The sequence below is a fragment of the Nicotiana sylvestris genome, chromosome 11 (genome assembly GCF_000393655.2).
Source record: "Nicotiana sylvestris chromosome 11, ASM39365v2, whole genome shotgun sequence".
In the NCBI taxonomy this organism is placed as follows: domain Eukaryota; kingdom Viridiplantae; phylum Streptophyta; class Magnoliopsida; order Solanales; family Solanaceae; genus Nicotiana; species Nicotiana sylvestris.
In genome coordinates this window covers 14413725-14419724 of record NC_091067.1, presented here as the reverse complement: position 1 = coordinate 14419724, position 6000 = coordinate 14413725, and positions in this window count along the sequence as shown.

Genomic DNA, 6000 nt, shown 5'->3' with positions numbered 1-6000 from the left:
CATACAAGGAGAGGAGACAATGCTTAGTCCAATGCAGTGGAAGCCAGTGCTTAGTCTTATGCAATTACGGAGGCAGGGCTTAGCCTCATGCAAGAAGAGAAGACAATGCTTAGCCTTATGCAATTAGGGAGGCATGACTTAGCTCATGCAAGAAGAGGAGACAATGCTTAGTCTCATGCAACGGAAGACAATGCTTAGCCTTATGCAATTAGGGAGGCATGACTTAGCCCCATGCAAGAAGAGGAGACAATGTTTGGTCTCATGCAATGGAAGGCAGTGCTTAGCATTATGCAAACAGGGAGGCAGGGCTTAGCCTCATGCAAGAATCGACTAACTTGAACATATCCATAACTTGCTTTCATCTGTCTTGTACGAGGGAATCAAGGAATAATAATATAATTTAATATACTATAATAGGTTACTTCAGATTACATGCAATTATATTTTAAGTAAATAGACTATATAAGAATTTATTATATGATCACGTCACTTAAAAAGTAAGTAATAACTAGTGTCATGCATTCATTTATTTCTTTTTCCTACCCATCCTCATTATCCTAATCTGCATATCGAATTCATAAACAATCGAGAAGCACAATCTAATATTTTTCCTGGTTTAAAATTAGCTCTAAGTTGTTAAAAAGGAAATGGTTCACATTGGAGAAGCATTTAAATAAATAGGTGGTATAGGAAAAGAAATAATTTTATTCTTTTCCTTCTATTCACGGCAAATGCAAATTGTACTAACAAATATTCAAAATCAAGAATATGATCATTGATGATCCCTTTTGGATCATGGACTCATGGAATGAAACATCCATTTCGGTGACTGGCCTGTATTTGACTCAAAAGATTTTGAACTCTTTTTAAGTAAATCAATCAAAGATGAAGGGGTAAATCGTAGTAAAACTTAATTGATTTCAGACCGAGAAATTGAATAACAATGATTGCACAAAAGACGAATGAAATGTCTTAGATCTCATTAAGATTTCACATTGCCTTTTTCATCCGTAGATGAAGAAGAAAGATTATAATTGTTTCTCCCATTTTGGGATACAAGAATGGAGCTTTTCTTTTCTCTTTCTTCTATCAGAAAGATCTCCCCCTTTTTGTAGGCTTCCCTGTGGAAAATATATAGTCGAAACCCTATTACCCTTGCCGTGACTTGGCGGGACTGGGTCAGTGGAGCTTTCTGGTCGTGGTTAGGCATTGCTCTCTTCAATGCGTCAGATGTCTTGGAGGAGAAATGAAGTTGACTTTATTGACGTCTGCTACCTTGTTGCAGAAATGGGGTCGTGGTTAACTTGGTCGAGGTGGTCAGATTTTGACCAATACAGCCTGGTGTTTCATGTGGTCGCTGTCACAAATGAGTCGCTGTTTTGGATCTTAGTTCTCTGAAACTGATAGGTACATTTTCACCAAGTATTGGAAATCTGAGCTTTCTTCATGTCCTTGAGCTCCAAAATAAAATAGCTTTTCAGGAGAAATCCCATCGGAGCTTGGCTATTTACATAAGTTACTTGTTTTTACGCCTTGACAATAACTCATTCACTGGTCATATTCCTTCAAACATTTCTGGTTGCTTCAACCTTTTTTCTGTTGTTCTTTCATATAATATGTTGGCAGGCATAATTCCAGCAGAATTAGGCACCTTGTTGAAACTTCAACAACTTTTCTTGTTTCTAACTATTTTACAGGACGTATTCCGCTTTCTCTTGGTAATCTTTCTACACTTCAACATTGGGAGGATTCTCGATACCAAAGTTCTTCTTGATGATGCAATCACCAAGGGTAATTTCCTCAAGTGTTGGTGGTATCACCGTTGTGGCCGGCCGGGAGGTAGAGGAAGATGATGCTTTTTCCTTTTTGGGGATCGTATTGGAAGTTTTGGCCATGATTGTAAGCTAAAGAATGCAGATACACAGGGATGTGGTGTTTTCGGCAAGATCTTGGTGTTTTCCTGTCACGATCCAAACCGATGGGTCGCGACGGGCACCCAGTACCTTACTTGACTGAGTACCAACGTAACGTATCTTTCTTATTACATTATCATATACACATGACATATGGGCCTAATAGGCCAACATGATCTTTTATAAACTCAAAACATAGGCCGACAAGGCCGTACAATCTTTTATATATACGACATATGTCTACAAGCCTCTAAGAGTACATGAATGTCATAAAGTTCGGAAAATAGTCCCGCCATACCAAACAATAGACGTCTAAATCATACTAACCAAATACGCAGCTCCGAAGCAAATGGAGCGCACCAACATCTTCCGCTGAGTTGATAGCCTACTTGGAAGGCTCTCGACCTGTCTATCAGGATCTGCGGGCATGAAATGCAGTGTCCCCGGGCAAAAGGGACGTTAGTACGAATAATGTACCGAGTATGTAAGGCACATAAATAAATACATAGGAGACATGGAAGATATATGGAGTACATGACTCAACTCATATGTCTGAATAACTTTGTAAATCATAAATTACTTTCAGCGTCATGCATATGCGTATGAATGTCATGTCGTGCATAGGTATATGTTTCATAACATCATCAGCCTCTGAGGGCATCCCATCATATCATATCGGCCACTATGGGCAAAATCATCATCGTATACCAGCTGATGAGGTGGTGGTGCGTATATAACACCATAACCTTTCCCATATCCCATATACATATATATACATACATATATACGCGTAAATAACGCCGTTTGAATACATACATATATATGTGTATATAACGCCATTTGAATACATACCCATATATGCGTATATAACGCCGTTTGAATCATATTGCAGCCACTGTGGGCAACATCATCATCATATACCAGCTAATCAGGTGGTGGTGCGTATATAACGCCATAACCTTTTCCCATATCCCATATACATATATTTACATATATATATATACGCGTATATAATGCCATCAGGTCATGGGTCAATGCACGTGGATGCAATGCATGAAAAGTACGTCAATAAAACCATTCAGAATGTTATAAGACCATTTTGCCCCTTGAGCAATATCACAAAGTAACATCCTTTCAACTTTCGTATTTTTCTAAGACCCATGAACAGATGATAAAATATTATGACACCTGAAAATTTAAGAACATAGATATTTCTATTACTTCTATGAGTAGAGTCAGTTTGGAATTTGTGCATTTGCACTTTCGTTCATATCGTAGGGATCATGCCAAAAAAAAGAAGGGATAGCCTTAACATACCTTATCGTTAACATATTTAGCCCAAAACCGAGCCATGACTCCTTCATGGGGATCAGTCAAAAGAAATGGATTCAGTGGCCATGTCTTGTCGACGTATTCACGATGACCAGGGATTTACAGACTGACTTTTTACGAAGGATTAGCACAGGAAGTTTTCTTGTGAATTGGATTGTATTTCAGAAGCAAAGGACTTTTGTTGGACATGTCTTCTTCTATGTATTCATAAATCATTCCTTTTAGCTTTAGTGCCAAAATTACTTTGTATGTGGAAAAAAAACGGAAAGGAGTTCTTATTAACTTCACTGTTTCCGTTTTAAAAGGTGGAATTCAATGGAAAATTGAAGGTGAAAATCTTACTTGTTGTAGTATTTTTGTAATTACTTAGGAAAGGAATGGTTGTTTTCTAAAAGCAAGAAAAATAACGTTTTCCATACATTAGGCTTCCTCCATAACAAATCATTAGCCAAAATGAGACAACAAAAGTCTTTAGTCAAATGAGATAAAGTACTTATCTCTTTAAAAGTTGCCATCTTGCAAATTAATTAATGAGTCACTTTCCTTCATTTCTCTTCTTGCCACGTGATGTTCTTACCAATCATTTTAGATAATTACTAATTTAACCATATAATTAAGAATTAACACAAATTACTTAAAATATCACTCGCTTTTAATATACTTTATACACCTTACTATAATATACTTTAGTATCATGATCATGTAGTACCTTGTATTGTACTAGTCCATAAAGATCGAGTATTTTAGCTTGAGCCCTATTTTATCCCAACATGACAAGCTTGGACGAAAGTTCATTTCTTTTGACTTGCTTTCCCTTTCACCTTTACGAATTTACTTATTACTTGTTTGAAATAGCATAATCCTTATAATTTCTAAATAATCTTTTCCTTGGACTGCTGTCAGTTACCTTATGACAAATTCAACGCACAACACTACATGGTGCAACATCGTCGTAATGTAGTACTACGGGACGTGACATCTCACTTCCGGGCTCTCATTAATTTATTTATAGTGTATTTTACATGTACGAAAATATGGGGTGTAACATTTCCGGCGCTTAAAGTGGCGGAAGAAATGAGTGGTTGAAGGAAGAGATGAAGAGGGAAAGGATAGAATAAAGAGTAAAGTTCTTCACTTAGAGAAAATGCCTCATATTTATAAAGGAGCAGCGATGGTTTGGTGGCGTTAGTGGCCAACCAGCGCGGGCGTGCATTCAATATTTTTGGGGAAGTGGGCCGATGGGACGTTTCGGCCACTTTGAACACTCGCATCACGAGGATGACATCATCACTAAGGGCTTCGGGAATACAAACCGTTTCTTATCATTTCATTCTAAGAAACGCGGGGACTATCTGTATACGGTCAAAATCAAGAAGCCCGATTTCGAAGTCTTAAATTGGGCTATGAGTTCGAGTCGGGGTGACTCGAGGTAGAGGTCGGACCCGACTGCAGGATATATACCTCGAGGAAGCAGGTCTAAGGCCGGGCACGACCCATATCGAGGACAGTGCAATCTCGAAGATACTCAAGAAAGAGCGGGAATTTCTCAATGACACGTGGGTCAGGGCATAAATTATAGGATAAGATCTGTACGAAATAGTACAAGTCCGTACTAGGTTGTTATACAGTTGTACCAATAGAATTCTTTGCTACAATTAGGAATGTACTATATTGGGGATTTTCTCCTCCTATATAAAGGGGACCACAATCAATTTGTAAAGATCATCTCACATTATTCACTGCAATAGAATATTCTACTTCTGCTCTTCTTATTTAACGTGCTCAACAAGTGTTCTTCAGCTTTATTGCTTTTATTTTATTATCCATACTTCATTGTTCTTAGCTGACCTCGAGGCCCCCAAGAAAGTCAAGCTTGAGGTCCTCATTGTTATAGCAACACGGGTTTGATTCATCAATTCTTTTTATTTAAACTTAATATTACTTGTATATTCACTAGTATTATAATAAATCACATATATTTAAAACCACAAATTACATTTAATTGTTACCCCATTTTTCGAGGTAAACATATATGACCATAGGTCTGAAGTTTGAACTACTGCAACTCAATGTCGAATCATTAGTTATAAATTTGAACTAATGTAGCTGAACTGCAGACTATCGCTGCCCCACTACTTTCAAAGAGTGGCTAGGTTTGCAATTTTATAAAATATTGTAGCTTATTTTTAAATTAGAGCGCTTAAAAATGGCTATATTTGCAAATGGCCCCATTAAATTTTGTTTGCTATTTGTAAATTTTGACAAAATCCGTATTAGACTAAGTCTTAATTCAGAGGAAGGGCCGTGATTTTGACTTTATGAGTTATGAATTATAGAAAAGATAATTTACTGGGTTATGATAAATTATTTATATATATTAAGTGAATTTTTAAACACAAATATATACAAAATTTTCTATCGAACCCATACAGGGGCGGATGCCGGGAAAAATATGACTTGCCAATCTCCGGAAGAATCACACCCTCCTTCCAATCAAATATATTCGAAGGTGTTCCCGAGGCACGAAAAGAAAAAAGGGATTCTCGACTAACTTTCATCTGTGCCCTGTACGAGGGAATCAAGGCATAATAATATAATTTAACATACTATGATAGGTTACTTTCTATTACATGCAATTATATTTTAAGTGGATAGACTGTAAGAATTTTTTACACGATCACGTCACTTAAAAAGTAAGTAATAACTGGTGCCATGCATTTCGTTTGTTTCTTTTCCTACCCATCCTCATTATCCT